Raw genomic sequence first — 19,142 nt, 5'->3', positions numbered from 1 at the left:
CACCTCAGCTCAAGATTGAAGCAGTGTCCTTATTTTCTGCACGACACTTTAATGACAGTTTGGTAATCGTTCATTGGGTCCGTGAACCTTAACTTCTTGTAATACATATTTAGCAATATTGATACAAGTAAAATTTATAAGTTGGTTATTTTAAAAACATGGCTCTTGTCTCACAAGTGTAGTAAAGTTATTTCGTTATATAGTGCACCTTCACCGAGCGGCCGGAACCAACTGTGATTGTGTCTATTTCTTTCACTTAATTTAATAAGACGACAATGAGAAATTCTATTCATTTTTTCGCTGAAAGTTAATGGAAGCTCTCATCTTCGTCTGTTTATTGGCTATTGTATGGTATCGAGGTATAAGATTTTATTCGAGAAAACACTGCCAAAAACGAAAATCGTGTTTAAGGCTAAAATATGAAAGGCAAAGCTTAGCAAGACAAGTAGTTAGCCCGGGTTGCATTAGTTTTCTATAGTGAATCTGTATTCAAAGAAAATATGTTTTTCCAGCGGTAACCAAGGAAATCTATTAGAAAACTTCGTCTTCTTCACTAACTGGCTCTCGGGCTATCGGGCTATATATATATTTTTATTTTAAACATACTTTACTCAGAAGCAAAGTTGACACATGAACTTAATTCTGATACGAACGTTTAGAATTCGCGTTCGGCCTGAAGTATTAAAAAAGCGCAAATTGGATAATAGCAGTAAAGATTTATTCAGTACAGTATAATGTGCGTGTTTTGCCGTAATTCACTAATTCTGCCCTGGCGCCTTTATTGTAATAGCTTCCTTCATATATGTGCTTCTTAACAAATTTTCGTTGCTTCGTAACCGAATGACTTATTTTAACTATAATTTTTGCAAATGATCAGAATTATTTTAACTATGTCAGTTTGCAAATGATCAGAAGTTGTTCATGCAGAAGAGAAAGAAAATCGAGAAATACCTTAAAATTTTTGCAATTATTAATTTGTTTGTTATCGAATCTTACTGTTTACTGATGGCATGCGACAATGATTGATTGATTAGTGTAAAGCTATAGCATATTATCATTTTGTGTTTTCGAATAACATCGATTTCCTGCAAATTAACTAACTCAAATTTATCTATTCGTGATGGTGGTGTCTGTTTAAGTTTGCTTTCCTTTTTTGCTATTGAATAAAATCGATTTCCTGCAAATTAACTAACTCACATTTGTCTATTTGTGTTGGTGGTGTCTGTTTAAGTGTGCTTTCCTTTTTTGCTTTTGAATAAAATCGATTTCCTGCAAATTAACTAACTCACATTTGTCTATTTGTGTTGGTGGTGTCAGTTTAAGTTTGCTTTCACTGCGTCTACTCTAGAAGATGCATTGCGAGGTCGGCAATACCATAACGAGCAAACTTGTTCGTAATCAGCTGATCTCGGGCGTCTGACCTCGCTGACCTGTGATTACGTTTGTCGGTCAGGCGCTGGCCGTACACCTGACGCGCCCTCCAAACCTTTGAGTGAAACTTTCCCTATACTTTAGGGAGTGAAATGAAAAGCACCAAGATGTTCTCATGCCATTAACAGTCATTAAGTTCTCATGTCATTAACAGTAGCAGTAGTTGAGCGAAATGCGACCGTATGTTCGTTACCAAACCATCTGCCTTGTAACTCACGTTGGCATATACCTCAGCGAATGCTTAATTCTGTTTCTTCAAAAGAAAAGAAGAAAATGATCTTGAACCTTGTTAGTGTCCATGATATGCCGAATCTTTTGAAATTATGTATACTATCATTATAATTCAGTTCAATTCATTTTGAGCACGTAAAAAATTATATTTAATGTGGAGCGTAAATATCTTTGAACGTTAAGTATTTAAATATGTCTACCGTATGACTAAGCTGGATGAATCTAGAAGTACTCTTATTTATCGTTACACCAAAGCGTACTATTTTATCGGGCATGAAATTGAGTTATGAATTTTTTTTTTATAGCTCTTAGTTTGATTCAAGTCACCCTTAAAGAGCTTTGCTGTAATGAAACTTCTTCATTGAGCATCTTATCATTAGAACTGAGTCAAACGTTTTCAGGTGCATTTTCCGTATGAAGACTTTAATTCCCGCATTAATTTTTCCAATGACATCACATAAGCTTTCATATCGTTCGTGAATAACGTCAGGCTATCACGTTAAATCCTAACGTCTTTCCTTCCGATGATAAATCGCAGATTTGTATTACTGGCTCCATGCCATCGTTGATGCCAGTAATTCCATTGGTGGCTCGTTATGCCGTTTGCGCGACATTTGATGGCTATGGAGGCTCCCAAATATGGGGCGAAAGGCCTTCGCTTTTTGTGACCACTCCTTTTCGTGTCTTTTCTTGTCTTTTCTTGGCTCCTTTGATGTCTGTACTTCTCTGTTATTCTTGTCGGGCTCGTTTTTGTTACATTACCATATGATTATACTTCTATATTACAATAATCAAATGTGTCTTCATTTCATCGCACGATTTATTGTTCTGTGTTCTTGAGGAAAGTACGACTCTAAAATCGTATAGTACTATATGTTATTTGAACAGGAAGTAAATCATTCAGCATTGACTTAGATATTTCTCAACCTTCATATCTGACCCCTCACAGGATTCTCTCTTTTGGATGAGATTTCATTCCCGCTGCAAAGAAAGAAGACAGTGCAGAATTTACCTCGACACTACATTAGAGCTATCGTGTTTTTTGCTCCTCTCTTTACTTCGCGCAAAACTCTATTCTACGAAGTTTGGATTCTAATATTTTGAACATGTTGTGAGGCTCTTTAGAAGCAAAAACCCATTGCATATGCAATAGGTACACAGCAAGAACATATGTGTTGGACTGCGTGAACTGTACAAGGAGGAGTAAGCCATTTGCGCCCTTGCATGGCTGCTTCTTGTTTCTTTTGTCGCTGAGCAACGTTCTCTTTCCCTCCTAACCTGGAGGCGAGTTGCAAGCGTACCTCCTCCTACAATTTGCATTTATATGGGTGTTCTTCTGAGGTTTTTCTTCATGTTAAAAGTCATTTCTAAAGTAAAACTCGTAAGTAAAAATATCTGCGGAGGTAGACATCTTAAACAGAGAAGGCCTTAGACTAGAATACAGATGTTTAATCTAAACTTCAAGCGTACCTCCTACAATTTGCATTTATGGATGTTCTTTTGATGTTTTTCTTTATGTTATAAGGCATTTCTTGAGTAAAACTCACAAGTAAAAATATCGGCGGGGAGACATCTTGAAAAGAGAAGGCCTTAGACTAGAATACAGATGTTTAATCTAAATTTCAAACGTACCTCCTACAATTTGCATTCATGGATGCTCTAATGTTTTTCTTTATGAGGCATTTATAAATTGAAACTCGACAGTAAAAATATCTGTAGGGGTAGATATCTTGAAAAGTGAAGGCCTGAGAGTAGAGCACGGAAATTTAATCTAAACTTCAGTGCTTCTAGTTCATTTCCATACATGTTTGTTGTTATTTATCTCTGTTGTCCGGGGTTCAGCGCTCTTTTCTCCGTATTTTTCTTGAATGATAGTTGGTCAGCTTGTAAAATATTTGCGTAAGAATGTTTGTCTATGACAAGTACTTATTCTATGTTTATCTCCGTCTGCATTTGTTCATTTGATTATATGATTTTGTCGTTGAGAGGCAACACCTTAAACAGCTATGTTTCTGTTTCGTAACGAGATTCTGGTAAGGCCAGGCATTCAAGTAAGCTTACATCGAAAAGATTTGACTCGAATTTAAAAATCAGTCGGACAGGTTATTGTTTGGCCTTTTATTGAGCTGCGCAGATTCAGATGTAATTTTAAGAGGGAAACACGTCGTCTTTGCTTTGGACGTGCGGGACTTTTTGTGTAGTGTGAGTCGTAACTGGCGGGCATATTTTACAGCGTACAAAAGTTAGATTGGGCCATCCATCTGCAGGGTGATCTCCATCTCACGCTTGTTGTTGCTGCTGAACTGCTGCTCTCGAGTAATGTAATTCTACGTTTTTTTTGTAGCCGGCAAGTCCGTTTGTCGTTCCCTGAACTATGCCTCTGTTTATTTATTTATTCTTCTGCAACCCTCTACCGCCGTATGTCACTCTCCCCGAACATGACTTTTCATTTTAAATTATACGTAAAATATTGACTGCAGAAACTTGAGGATGGTTGTCCGCTACTGCACTTGATAAACGTATACTTGTTCGTATCGTAAGAGACCAGTCTGGAAAACTTCGTTTCATTTCAGTTCAGTGCATCGTGCATGAAAACATTGTGTTATTCATTTGAAACGTTGCTGTTTTACAAATGAGATAACGATTGAAATATTTTGCAGTTGCATGCTGAACTTATGCTTGTACTGCTGGTTATTATAATGGATCATGATTTAGTTTGCGTTTTTCGATGTTCAATTACAATTTTTTCCATCGATAATGAAAGACAAATCGAGTTATAACGATATTTTATTTATTGGTTAAGATCCAGGTTAAACTTGCTCTCCATGATGACAAAAATTGTTATTGTTTTGATGTTATTTGATAAATAATATCGATATCCAAACTGTCTTATTATTGCTAATTGAACTTTTTACTACGATGCCAAATCGATTTTACCAAATACTTCAACAGCTTGAAATGATAGTCTGGTAATGCCTAAAAACGTTTTCAATGAAATTGTTTATAACAAATATTTTGGCATTAATGATCATAAACCGTGTATTTGATGTCGCATTGAAGTAAAGAAATATTCAGAATTGGAGCTCGTGGCATTTGATTCTATCCCATTCCGTAACCCTCACTGCACTCCTTGTGAGTTGCCTTCGCTATACTCCGAGTTACCCTCGCTACACTCCCTCCGTGTTACCCTCGCTACACTCCTTGTGAGTGGCCTTCACTATACCGACTTACCCTCACTATACTCCAAGTTACCCTCACTATACTCCAAGTTACCCTCACTATACTCCAAGTTATCCTCACTTTACTCCGAGTTTACCTCGCTATACTCCGAGTTACCCTCGCTATACTCCGAATTACCCTCGCTACACTCCCACCGAGTTACCCTCGCTATATTCCGAGTTACCCTCGCTACACTCCCACCGAGTTACCCTCGCTGTTCTCCCTTTGTGCTGGCCATTGAGGTAATGACTGGCATCATCGGAGACTCAACTCGGCCACTTAATCTTGGTGAGCCCCCCTCGCCCGCCCTGCACTTTACAGTCTGACTGAGCAGGTGGTCGTGGGGGTCTTGCCGATAGTATACGGCCGCGAGAGCTCGTTGCGGTATTAGAATAGAATAGAACAGAAGTGTCGGCACTGAAGAAATAGGCCCATGGCCTGTTGCCGATTCTTGAATTTTTCGTGACTTGATTCACACGGAATCCGGCCTTCGGAACCCGATCTTTCCATAACTGACGATTGATTGTGACAGCTGCTGGACTTATTGCCTGGTCCGTAATTTGCTATGCATTTTAAGACTGAACATATAAATGTTACGGTATGTATGTTGTCAGCGTGAGATGCTCAGATACATTAAAATAACTAAGACTTGTTGTATTGTCTTGTATGTTTACTCGGCAGCCGTGTGCCTCTTTTTCATCGGCTGGAGATTCAGAACACGATGTTGATTTACCCTCGACTCAGAAAAAATGAACTTGAAAGCCAGTGCGGTGTTGAGGCAGCGGATTCCGTGTTAATTATTGCTATAGGTTATAAACTTGATCAGCCGTTAAACCAGGTCAAGATGAATTCGAAGACGATTCAAGCAATGTAGGTACCATCTTATGAACAAGGAACTAGTTTCTTGGCACGAATTACGAATTTAGAAACTATATGGTAAGTACAAACGAATTTCATGTTATTGATTCTGTAGTAAAGCGTGTTATGAACATAATAATTTAAATATCGCGGTTTTCGTAGTTCTTTATTTAGCTTCAAGGCCTTTTGAGTCACGCAAGTTTACGCTCTAACCTACACTCGTGTGTCAATTCTTGCAAGACTTAATTGTATTTTGATGCAGCATGACATTGTGGGCGTGGCTTCGCTCTTGGTTAAATCTGATGGACTTCTTCTCTGCCTACATGCGTGAGTCTGCCATATTTTGAAAACATCATTAATCCTTCGCTGCCCAAGCGTATCATCTTTCCTCCGTCTTCATTATGCTAATCATATACCTAAACTGATGTTGATTGATATCCCACTCACGGATTAGTTTTGAAGGTAGCTTTGTTATTTTTGAACTGAGGTTAGTTGATATCCCACTCACGGATTAGTTTTGAAGGCAGCTTTGTTATTTTTGAACTGATGTTAGTTGATATCCCGCTCACGGATTAGTTTTGAAGGTAGTTTTGTTATTTTTGAACTGAGGTTAGTTGATATCTCACTCACGGATTAGTTTTGAAGGTAGCTTCATTATTTTTTAATTGAGGTTAGTTGATATCCCACTCACGGATTGGGTTTGAAGGTAGCTTTGCAGTTTCGTTCCGTGCATGATGACTCGCTTCATTGTACGTCCCTGATATTTCGCTGGTGTTCATTTTTCCTTGCGGTGGCAGGGTGAACTTGATTAGAGTCTTCCTTGAGACGTCATTAATCAAACTTCTCGTGCTGTAATTTGGTCTTGTGGATACGCTGTCTCATTCTGACTCTTTCTGAAATGTTATAGTCGCCGCGATTAATGGTTACGTGATGGCCGGTGTTTCCTATATCTTTGGTGAATTACTTTATGGAATAAAATGTGATGCTTGATAGTTGTCCTATTCTTTGTGTATGAGAAAAAGGTAAATGTTATAGTAACATTTAAAGTCGAAATTTGTCGAAGATGTAGTAATTTTGGGAGCTTTCTACTTAAACTTGTGCTAGAATGATAGAATTAACTAGACCATTTGATTAATTTATAGCTTATTGATGCTCATGATTTCGATATTGATCTGGTTGGTCAATTCGTATCTTCAACAATTCTATGTTATAACGGTACGTCACTGAAGTAAAGTTTGGCGAAATTCTAGTTTTTGCTCATCTGATCTGTAAGCTCACAGTTATAACAAGACATTGTTTCGTGCGTGGGAACAACACCATGTGATGTGACACACCTTGCTTGATGTTGCATATAAATTTATTATATGACAGTTAATATCATATCTGTTTATTGCCTGTAACAATCAAAATTAGTCTCCCTAACGTACAATTTATGTACGTTAATGAAACCATGGCGCACCGGAAACAATTTCAAATATGGAATTTAATTGACAAATATGATAATTATTGCAAGGTTGAAGTTGGATATGTGCGAAACACCTTTACGAATTTTTATAAATGTGCAATGTTCTTGTCAACAACTGCACGAAATCAAACTGCCATCTAAACAACAACTATGTTTTGTTTTAGCAAGTCAGAGCGTTTAATGTTAACGATAGATTTTTTCTTACTGTTTTTTTTTTGTAGAAACTGCATGTGAATAAGTGATTGATGGAATTGTTAGCCCTTGTATAATATTACCCCTGAGGGCCCTGACCTGCGGGTAATATTAAGGAACATTGTGCTGACACTTGCTTTGATAACAGTAACTGTAATGTATATGGAACCACGTGTGTTAAAATAAACATATTTATTCCTTAGGCTGAAATTGTAGGTATGTTTTCTGTGTACAGAGACAAAAGTTTATTGATATGATAAGCAAATTTTCTTAACTTCTGTTGCTGAAGGATATGAAATTAGAAAATAATCTACTGGCCGTACATTGTTTGAGTTTATTGATTGGGTGAATTTTTTACTAGAGAATGCTATAATTTCTCACTTTGTCCTTTGGTGTTCAAGGTAAACTTACTTCAAACGCTTGTTGAAACTAGACCGATATTCAACACTAAACCGATATTATATGAAATTTCCTAAATGAAATGCTACTTTAATATATACGGTTTCAAATTTAATTCCCTGATTTAAGGCTGTCTCGTGTTTGGGTTTGCTGCAATTTATTATCGATTTATTGGAATTTGGTTTTGGGCTTATTTTGCGGGTTGAGATTCGATTTCTTTCGATATGCGCGATCAATTTCGCCAATGTATGTTTCATAGCCACTCGTCAAGTTAATGGGTCCATTTGTATTTGTGATACAAATAGCCACATAGTATGTAAAATATAGATTGATTGCTTTCGTAGGTTATTTTATTATGGTACTTCCAAGAACAATCAACACAATTTTTCTAAAATAAGATCGTTTTGAGTTATAGGGCTTTCTTTTCTTAAAGTCCAAATGGTCCAAGTATCAATTGTATTGAAAACCCTATAGTACGATTCAATTGTCCAAGTCAATGTCAATGGCCCAATGTCAATGTCTTTTACGGTATTCGTCTTAAATACGAAAAAAATTATCTTATGAGACAATCGTCGTGGAAGCATTTCTACCAATTTTTGTGTGTGTTTTGAATTTTGTCATCGATAGAGCTTCGCGGAGCGAACGTTCCACTTTTTCTCAGCAATCATCGCTAGTCGTGCATTATGGTGCATATGAGCTGTACTGCAACATAAGGTTGTTTGTTGTTGTCAATGAGTTGTTTTGTGGTCACATGACATGTTTGTGTGGTTGTGTTTGGTGTATTTATCTAATAACAAACGTACAGCAAGTATTCAAATTCATCGGAAACATTTTCGAACACTTGGAAAGAATTTTCAGGGGACCTGACGCAAGCTTTATGTAATTTCAGACTTTCATTGACATGATGTGTTTACTGTCGCATTTTTTTCTGTTTTAACCAATTTTATCACGACACGCATGTTTACTGTGGCATTCTTTTTTCTGTTTTAAGCATTTTTATCACGACAAGCATGTTTACTGTAGCATTATTTTTCTGTTTTTAGCAATTTTATCACGACAAGCATGTTTACTGTAGCATTCTTTTTATATTTTAACCAATTTTATCACGACACACATGTTTACTTTGGCATTCTTTTTGTGTTTTAACCAATTTTATCACGACAAACACGTTTACTGTCGCATTCTTTTTCTCTTTCAACCAATTTTATCACGACACGCATGAATTTCTATTCAACCAATTTTACCACGACACGCATGAATTTCTATTCAACCAATTTTACCACGACACGCATGAATTTCTATTCAACCAATTTTATCACGACATACATGAATTTCTATTCAACCAATTTTATCACGACAAGCATGAATTTCAAATGCAAGGCCATCGTATTTTTTCCGGTCAAGCCAGGTGAAGATTTACAAAGATCTGACCCGTGATTGTGAAGGGACATTGCAGGTGCGAGTGTAGACAAGATGAGCTGAGAGTTGAGCCTGCGTCTAGTGCTTTGTCGTGTCCAGAGTTGTGTTGAGACGCTCGGCGCCTTATTCTCTTGTCTGGGACACACTCCCTGATCCTGCTGCTCCAGAACACGTCTACTGGAACTTGTTTCGCTGAATAAATGTATTATTTGGTTGCAAGTTTCGTATGATTCATTCAAATAAATTATTTATCGCTTTATGCGACTTTTTTTAATTTGATTATGTCCGATATTTCCCTGATCCTGCTGCTCTTGAACATGTCTACTGGAACTTGTTTCGCCGAATAAATGTATTCTTTGGTTGCAAGTTTCGTACGATTCATTCAAATAAATTATTTATCGCTTTATATGACTTTTTTTAATTTGATTATGTCCGATATTTCCCTGATCCTGCTGCTCTTGAACACGTCTACTGGAACTTGTTCCGCTGAATATATGTATTATTTGGTTGCAAATTTCGTATGACTCATTCAAATAAATCAAATTTGTATGATGCATTCAAATAAATTAATTTATCGCTTCATGTGACTTTAAAATAACTTATTTGTCTGATATTTAATGTTCATTAAATTGCACTGTTCGCTCGATCTTACTCGAATTTTTTTTCTTCTTCGACTTTATTTTTTTGTGTTAAAAAATACTGAGAAATCGTTTCTCTGTTTTACCAGCAGAATTATATTATTTATTTCTGAATTTAAAAAATGTTTTTAATATTTATTTGCTTGCTAAGCTACGTTTGGGATTTTAATTAAATTCATTGATCCAGCAAATCGATAAGAATTGTTGAGAATTCCAGAAAAAAACTACACAGACGCAATTAAAAGTTATTTCTTATCGTTTGTCGAGAATCTTAAATTTTATTTGTTATAATTTATGGATTAACTAAAAATAATTATGGTTAAAGAGATGAATGATTCATGAGCTTCGGGTGCTTCATTTGAGAGAAAGCATTTCAGCTGCTAAAATTGTGTCTATGTCATTTTCAATGGGTTTACATTTCATGTATTACCTTTTTTCAGTAGAAACAAGGTCCCGAAATATTTCTCAGATGTTATTATTTAAGTATTTTAGTAGCTTACTATAGTATACTTTAGTTCAATAGTATATTTCTAACTGATCTAAAACTGATTTTATTGATGATACGAGTATCATAGTTCTGTGTTATCTTGGTCATAAAGTAGCGTGCCAAATATACAAATAAAAGTCGAGAAATATTCCAGACTCTCATGATTGCTTCTCGCAAACACCTGCAATTGGTTACCACGTTTGTGTGGTCCGGATACCACAAATAGGTTTATTCATTGAAACAAATGTTGCGTTATTGTTAGCTCAACCATATAATACGAGTAAATTTATTTTTGTTACTTCGCTTATGTGATAATTTCTTTTCATGGTACTTAACCCGGCTCTTACTTTGCAGAATTCTGCTGCTCATTCCTTTAAGTAATATTTAAGTATATTCACTTCAAATTCTACACCTGATGACACTAATATTCAGCTCTGGACTAAGATTTTATTGCGGCAATTGAGCGGCTACTGCAGCAGCGCTGCCGCCCTCGCCGCGCCGACCAGTCCCTCCTCAGCGCTCAGGAGCCTCTATTAATTACCAGCTCCACCATCAATCTCTTCCTCACCCTCCTCCATCTTATCCCCCAACTCCTCCATCTTATCCCCCCACCTCCTCCATCTTATCCCCCTCCTTCCCCACCTCCTCCATCTTCTACCCCATCTCTCCATCGCCTCTCCCTCTTGATTCCTCCATCGTCTCCTGACCCTCCCATATTCACCCCACTTTAATTCAGCCCTATAACTGCCCTCGTCTCCACTCAATATGGCGTTCATTACATGGGGGCTCTTGGGATTTTTTTTTGTATGAATCATGGACTTGGATTGTTCCTTTTTAAAAATTCTCTTATGAACACTTTTTTTGTATTATTGTTTTTCTTGGATTATTGTTAAATCCAAGCTTAATTCTTTGGCAGGGTTTTCTTGGAATAAATGAACTGTTTGCTGATGCCATGTGGCTTGCTCGTGCGTGTTTTGAGAATACCTCCAGAAATACTTGCATCATTAGTCTGCTCAAATCGCAAGATCACTATGAATTTAAAAACAAAGAAAATATAGTGTAAATTCATGATTGTACTTGTATTATATACCTACATTTTTTGAGCAGGTGATGGAGATGGCCTCCTAAACGTTTTCATTGAAGACATAATGAATTTACTTGACTGTTCTTTACCTCCAGAATAATTTCCAAATTTAATAACTTGTGAAATTCCTGAATCGCTTTTGTTGCTGAGATGTGATAATGAGCTCTTCGACATTTTGCTCGACTCATTATTAATATCACAACAATTAGTTTTCATGTGCATAAATTGTATTCTGTATAATTGTATGGTATTTAGGCTCATAAGTAATAGTGATAAGTAACACTGAATTGTATTCATTAATTATTGCTTTATTTGGTGCGTAATAATTATTGTTAATCTTTAGAGTTAAGACGCGCTCGAGTCGCCCCCGCGTTTATGTCAATATTGGCAAGAGGAGGCACGCTTGTCTTATTCTCGTGCTTGTATATCACGAGATTAGACTTGTATTTAAGGTGTTTGTGTAGAGGGGAGCTTGCAAGATATCATCGTTAGCTGGGCTTGCAACTTCTGCTCACATGATTAGGGATTTAACAACTTATGTCGTTTGCTCCGCTTCAAGCTACTTTTTGCAACTTCAACTTATGTCTTCAAGTTCCTCCATTTATAATATTTCTCCAACGTATGTTTCTCGCTGGCACTTCAACTGTCGAAATTGGAAGTTATTTCAGCTTTCAATAGGTATTGAAATTCTGCGCCTATATGCATTGATTGGCGGTGCATTTACAACGTCAACTTTTATTTTTTCCAAAGCGCTCTCAGTATCCAGCTTGAATTTGCAACCTTTTTTTTGAGGTAGGCTCTGATCGTACAGTCGGGTTCCATGTATGTTTTTACTCTTACCCTAACAATATTTAGAGTCGCCCCAGCTTCTGGTAATCCGAATCAGAAGCTGCCGCGTCTGTAAATTTTCACTGGGTAACAAAATTTAGAGTCGCCCCAGCTTCTGGTAATCCGAATCAGAAGCTGCCGCGTCTGTAAATTTTCACTGGAAAGTTCTCTAATCCATTTGACTGCCGTAACATGCGCTGCCTGAGCAGCGGTTGTTCGTAGCCTTGCATTAGTTCTATGCAATAACTCGTATAACCTTGGCTTCTGGTGTTGAAGTAAGGAACAGTTAGGGAACACGTGGTGCAGTCTTCGCGCTGTTTAACATGTATAGTTTGCTGAATATGACATGGCATAAATTGTCAGCAACATATTTATTGGCGAATAGCCGAATACCCTATACTATTTAAATAGAATTTGGTAATTTATCCAAGAGAATAATTGCCTAGAAGCAACTTATGAATACCAACGTCGGTTATATCGTCAAGAAATGTTTATAGTGTCAGTCTTTTTCAAGTAGTAGAGATTATTTATTTCTTTTTATTATTTATCAATTATTTCTAGAATTTTGTAATGGAGGACCATCACCAGGAACGTTACAGAATGCTCAGCATCCTGCACAAATCTTTAGTATATAATCTAATGAAATATTACAATTCCCAAAATTTTAATATAATGTAATAATCAAAATTTTTGATATTTTAATTAATGATTTTAATAATTATTATTTTCTATTAACGAGTGAGCATTCTTATGTGTTAATACATATTAATACTGGGAGCTTTTTTCTAGACACATGGTATACAAGCATCTCGTATTTAAGCTAGTGGTTGCCATCCATGGTAGGCTGGCATGATCTTGCCGCTGGAACGTTGAAAAGTTCACCCTTTAGCGGGACTTAATAAAAATTACATACCTACGTCATAAAAGTGTGAGATTTCATTGGGCTTCAATTTTAAAAAGGTGCAATATTTATCTAACATAAGATACTTAATCTTAAATTTATTTGTGAACTTAATATTTGTGAATACTTAAATTTATTTGTGAACTCTATATTTTCGTATCCAATGCGTTTTCATAGACTGTATATGAGCTCTTCCTCCCAGTCAAGCAGGCCTTGATCGATCGATGAAGATTAGGGCGGATCGATGAAGAAATTAATGCAGATTCTTGCTCGATCGACGAGGGCAAATCCCCATTTGGAGTGGGCAACGGAGAGGGCAATGTCGCGGGGCGCGACGACGATTATCGAGGAACTTTCTATGCCGTGAAGTAAAATGTATATTAATTTCAGATTAATGAATCTAAAAGAATGAAAAGCTAACCGACAAGTTTGCAGATAATTATTTTTTCACTTTGTTTGTTGAGTTGCCTACTCTCATTTACTTCGATCATCAGCGATGAACCCACAGTCGAAAGTTCGCCGTGCATCTGTAAAGATTGTTTAGGGAAACTCGACTGCCAAACCATCGAGTGAGCGGATCTTCCGCGTTATGACATAACCCACAATAATCGACGTCGTTGCCCACATTGCTGCTTGACTGGGCTGTGATTTAAAATTGATTCTCGCGATGCTGTCAATAATATTAAAGATGTGAAAAATTGGTAAACTTCGAGGCTCTTGAAAGAAATTAAAGTGGATAAAGTAAATAATTTTTATTAATCAGTTTTGTATCCTTGACGACGGACAAATTATTATATCAAGATCTTATGGAGTTAGATCAAACAGAAAGTGTAATTTGTTGCAAACACATCGGGATAGCGAACTGAGATCGAGTATAGATACTGTATACCAACCCAAGATTAAGCAAAAGTACATGGAACGATGACAAAATAGTTACATTTTACTCACAAGAATTTAAATGTTTTGTGTATTTAAAGGCTAAATTGCATTGAATTATTCATGTCACTACGGTCAAAATATTTCCTATCTTGCCCATTTGAATATTTAATTGAACAACTTTCATTTGATGGCAAATCATAAATGTAATTTTATCAATGTAAGAAGCATTAATTCTTCCACCTTTCCGAAAATTGTAATGAGAGTAAAGTTTAGTAGAACAATAAGCAGATGAATTGGTTATTGACAAATATATACGGGGCATAGCTACAATTAAGCGCAGACCAAACGAAATCAACGGACCCTTGAAATTTTCTATTATAGTATAGTATACTATATTCGGCATTGATGAATAGGCCTGGATAGGCCTGTCGCCGATTCTTATACTTTTCTTGACTAGACTGGCCTTTTGATCAAATCATTTCAACGGACGGTAGGTTTAAAATCGCTTTTAGATCCCAGTTGTTCCCTAGGATACGAGGCATTTCAAGACTAAACATATGCTCCTGCATGGCCCTGTCTAGTCTGTTATCTGTTTTTTTCTTATTATTATTATAAAACGTTTAATTATTATTATTATTAACTTATTTTCTTATTCTTGTACTCTATTTAACCCCCCAAAAAAATGACAAAATGACATTCGCCTTTTGCGGTGGCCAGTTGCGATTCTGCAATCGATGTTATGGAGGTTCCTAGTCCTTACTTCATGACGGTCGTTAATGAAGGGTCTTTGGGAACGCTCCAAGATTACGAAATGCTCTCCTCAAATTCCCCAAACTTCCCTCGTAACAAACTTTCTCCCCAATCTTCACACACGCTTGGCTTCCTCACCAAATAATTTACCGCTCGCATTGTTATTCCTTACTCGTGTCGCACCAACTTTACGTTTTCAAATTTATTTTTAAAAGATCAATGATCTTTGCTTTATCAAATTTACGATTAAATTCAATTAAAAATTTGAATCCATGCTGCATGCCAACTCGCAATCGCTCTTACCAAGTGACGTCTTATGGCAATTTTTCTATTCTGGTCCATGATGACATTATCTAGATTAATTAGGTTCGCTGTTTAAATTAAATAGGTTCGAATTCTCGCAATACTGGCAGTTTTCAACTGTATCTGTTTTATGAAACATTCAATTAGGAATTCTAGTATCCAAGAAAATATACAGTAGCTACTTCTTTTTGTTTCTGTTGTGGTGGCCTTACTGTGTAAGATACAACATTGCGAGCATATGTGCGGCTCGCATTGACGTGTTTACGGTACTCAGTCTATATTGTTCGAATTATAGGCGATGAACTATTGGAATTATCAGTTCGAATTATCAGGGATGGGCCATACCATGACTGTGAGTTTCATCAAATAACTAGAGCGATTGTCGCTGCCTGAATTCATGTACAAATATTCTAAAAAAAATAGATCAGTACTCACTGCAGTGAGTGACAGAGAGCGCATTTTCTCGTGCATAAATCAGTCACGGATGGACGGACGGACATGCCGAGCACAATAGGGCCTTTTTCCATGAATGAGAAAATGCGCTATAAACATTAAATCACTGATCTAGGTTTATGCCTTTCAACAAATAAAACGCTATCACGATTAAAGTTTCAGTCACGACCTGGCTATCAGTGACATTCAAATTGCACGCTTATGGCGGGTGTTGATTTTAGCAAAAGAAATGTTCAATTCCAATGTTCTAATGTGACCAGTCGTAGTGAACGTTGTATGTGTTGCCCCCTCATGTCCTTGCGTGCGATAAGAGAAAGGTTCTGTCTGAGCATTTGTTCGGCGCCTGGAAGGTATTCACAATCAACCCACAACGCATTGTTGAAGTCAAGAGGTAATTACTATATATCCTACAATTGCGTTTGGTTAGCAATGTGTTTTCAATGTGTCGTTAAATTTACTCGTATAATTTCCAATTTTGCTTCGTTTACACGCCATTTGTATTCATTTTTTTGCTGAACGGGAAGTGAAGAGTTACGTTTAGAAGCAAGTTGTCGTTTCGTGTTGAGTTCACTGTGAACCCAGCCGTCTCTGCAAGTTGCAGGTCGCGCTAGCCTCTCTTCCCTAAAATTGTTGTCGCCTGACGCTGTTTACGCCGGGATAACGAAACGTCGTGTCTTCTCAAACACACTCCTACCAATCTTTGACTCTTGCCGTCTCGGGTTGCGCCAGAAAACAAACTGAAATTGCCTTGGTGAAGATTGCGCGAGTGCAAACATAAACTGGCGACTTGCGCCAGGGTTTTTCTTCCACTTCGTTCGTGCTTGAGAAAATCTCTAATTTTTTACTGGCTAATGAAACGGTAATTATTGCCTAGCTCGCTAATTGGTGTGTGTCCTGCGTTTGAATTTGACCGTCCTAGGAGCTAATGTGTCAGCCGCGGCCATTCATTTGATTAGCGGTTTCTTCTTAGTAAGGTTTTTATTTAGGTGGTTGTGGTTTAAATAACACTATTTTGCACAAATTCGACAAATTGTGCAAAATAAAACTTGTGCACAATTGCGACATTATGCATTACAGCAATTTCGACTTAGTGTTCTGGACTGAATTTCATGTAATATGGAAATCAGTCACTTCATTGAAATATTAATTTAATTATTCTTCACCACATGCACTCACTTATTCAGTCTTATAGCTAATAAAAAATGCTTATCGTTAGATGTTTGTTGAGCAAGCAGAATTTTCCGGCGAAAATAAAAAAGATATGAACATAGTCAAACTAAATAAAACGTCCACCGAAAAGAATATTCACAATTAAAAGTAATTGTTGTACATATACACGCGACCATTTATGAGATATCTTCATGTAAAAATATTTTTGATGTTTCATCTTATCACCTCACCCAACGAAACCTCTTCCAAATTTGTGCAACGGTCTACTTGATCGGAGTTGTCGAGTATAAAATTCTCAAATGATTAAAGCTTATATTCCGCACGGATCTGAAGATGTTATCTGCTGTGCCATTTATACCTTACAACTATTAAGAAAAAATAATCATGTATGACACTTCCGAGCTTATTTTCTGCATGGATCTGAAGATGTTATATGCTGAACCAGTTATACGTAACTTTCAAAAGATCTAGGGTATCCACTGTCCAGTGCAGTGGACAACATCAGGGATGAACTAGGAATGTAGCGAGTCCGGCGTGACGGTCTTGGAAGAAAGTTCCCGCGCGATGCGTGATGGCGAAAGTGTTCATGATAGATGAGAACGCAACACGCGTGATGTAACGACGCACGTCGGATTTTATGTGTATTGAACATTTGCTGCTACTAGATGTTCAATTCGTTCAGCTTTGTATTTTGAACTCTTAGGGGATTTTTGCGAGTCAATTAATCATTTTTCATGCAATGCGGCCTGATGATATTTAAACAAAGAAACGCCTTGCGATTTTCGACGGGCCACCTTTACCAAGCATCCAAGTTCTTCTTAATATTTATTCATATTTAGTTTGTATAATAATATATTTTGTTATTTTTTCACTCACAAGTTAATGAAATTTCTGAGTGGTAATATATTTTTATTACAAGTTACCGGGGGCTTAGTACAGCTTGTTTCATTAATTATTCTTTTTATGTTGTGGTCTCGCTATGAATTTCTAATATGTTTAAGTTTCTAATTATTATTTGAGGCAACAAGTACGGAGGTTTGTGGGCACTCTGGTCTGAGCTCGCATTACATGAAGATGGTCGTATGTTACGCTTACGGCTCTTAAGATCTTATCGTATTTTTCAAAAGTCGTTTTATGAGACATTTTTGGTGACAGTTCTAGTCCTCGTCTACCTCCTTTACGGCCAAAGTTGACGATTGAACTGTAATTTTAATTAGTAAAATTACTCCAAATTATGCAGTTTATTTTAAGTGTCCCTTTGAACTTAGAGATGAATTTCTTTCGGATGTGAAGTCGTGAGGGCTATAGGCTTGATAACTGCAAAACATGCGCATTTTTCTAAAAAAATTAATAATGATAATAATAATGTCTTCTTTTCATGGAATGGTCGTCGCTGGAGAATATGTATATTTATGCAAGATCATCCGGCATGAAAAAAGAATCGCGACTTGATATCCATATTAGGTTTATATTCTGTAATAATAATAATAAAATTATAGTAATAATTATAATATAATAATAATAATTTGACCATGAGAAGATTATAAATTTCTTGATAATTCCGTCAGGCCTGAAAAACTTGACTCACCGATTGTAAATTGGCCTGAATAACGGTGATTTTCTCGAGTTATGATTTTCGGAAACGGGTGCAAAACAAATAATATGCGTTTAAAAATTAATTTTTAAAGAAAACACATCCAAAGAATCCAGTGTCTCTAATCTCACAAATGTACAACGAATTTCTCATTTAATTTTCAAATTAAAAATTTAGTTTTTCAATTTTTTTTAATATATAAATTTTTTAATATATAATTTTTTCAAAATTATTTATTCTGTTTAGAAGTGTATTAAATTTCGATTACAAGATTTGTAGCAGACAGACAGACAGACAGACAGACAAGAAGTGAAGTTAAAGAGAAGTGTTGTAAAAAGATGTCATTCATGAGGAACAATATGTTCTTGTAAGAACATTCCATCTACGCGAGTTCATGATTGATGCGTTAGATGAAAAATAACAGATTTATGGGTTCAAGATTTTACTTGGTTTTTCGTATCAAGAGCACAAATTATTAAAAGTGAATCTTGTGCGGTGTGATTTCAATTTCTGAAAGGAATTTAATATAGTAAATAATATATTTATGAGTCATTGGTTTATAGTTACTCACCGTATCATTGTGCTATGAAGCATTAATCCGTTGCAACAGGCGACTCCTGAAACTTTTAGAAACTCATGTCTTGCCTTCTGTTTATATCTATTCATAACTTGGAAATTAGAAGTTTGATGCTTCTTCATTTCTAACAAACGTTTTTTATCATTTATTTAGAAGCGTGAGGCGTTTGCATTTCTACGAAACGTTTTTTATCGTGTGCTTATTCTTTAAAAAATAACACAGTTCATGAATAATCATATATTATTCATGAACTCTCTCTGATCT

The 19,142-nt window shown here is 36.4% G+C and overlaps 1 protein-coding gene across 1 annotated transcript in view; it reads left to right on the top strand.

Moving 5' to 3' along the window:
* Nucleotides 1-19,142, top strand: part of LOC108666937 (disco-interacting protein 2 homolog C) — a 224,650-nt gene that overhangs the window by 16,290 nt on the left and 189,218 nt on the right. The gene's annotated exons all lie outside the window — the stretch shown is intronic.

This window comes from Hyalella azteca, unplaced genomic scaffold (genome assembly GCF_000764305.2).
Source record: "Hyalella azteca isolate HAZT.00-mixed unplaced genomic scaffold, Hazt_2.0.2 contig10174, whole genome shotgun sequence".
In the NCBI taxonomy this organism is placed as follows: Eukaryota; Metazoa; Arthropoda; class Malacostraca; order Amphipoda; family Hyalellidae; genus Hyalella; species Hyalella azteca.
This window is presented reverse-complemented; position numbering and strand designations above follow the sequence as displayed.